Consider the following 534-nt stretch of genomic DNA (forward strand, 5'->3'; position numbering starts at 1 on the left):
CATCATTGTTGTTTGGCGGGCCCGGGCTGGGGATTCGAACCCGCCACCTTAGGTGTATGTGGCTGGCGCCTTAGCCGCTTGAGCCACAGGCACCGAGCCCCATTGATTATTTTCTATGCCACAGACTCTTTTGGGGGAACTTTTCTCCTCAATTTTTCTTTCTTCTAAATCAATCTTCCTGTTTGCCAGTGTTCACAAGATCAGAAGACATAGCTTATTGATAAGGTAGAAAGACTTGGGCTAATTGGGTTCACATTTCTCTGTACTATGCTTAGATTCCCCAGTCAGGGACCAGAGTCACTCCAGCCTCCTCTGCCGCCCTAGTCTCCAAGTCTAGTCCCTAAGCCTCACCAGTATTACCTCCTTCTACTCTTTCCACCTCTACTGTCATTAGCCTGACACTGGGTCAGGGTCCAATCATCTGTCATTTCTACCTTCTAATTGGCCTCCCTCTTTCTGGCCTTATTTTCAGCCCACAGTCTGCAGAGCAGCCAGAATGAGTCTCCTCCTAAGATGCAGAACGGAAACCCAGCC

General features: G+C 49.3%; 1 protein-coding gene across 1 annotated transcript in view; it reads right to left on the reverse strand.

The window, feature by feature from the left end:
• Positions 1-534, reverse strand: part of CACNA1C (calcium voltage-gated channel subunit alpha1 C) — a 559,438-nt gene that overhangs the window by 89,456 nt on the left and 469,448 nt on the right. The gene's annotated exons all lie outside the window — the stretch shown is intronic.

This window comes from Otolemur garnettii, unplaced genomic scaffold (genome assembly GCF_000181295.1).
Source record: "Otolemur garnettii isolate 467f Iridium unplaced genomic scaffold, OtoGar3 scaffold00092, whole genome shotgun sequence".
In the NCBI taxonomy this organism is placed as follows: Eukaryota; Metazoa; Chordata; class Mammalia; order Primates; family Galagidae; genus Otolemur; species Otolemur garnettii.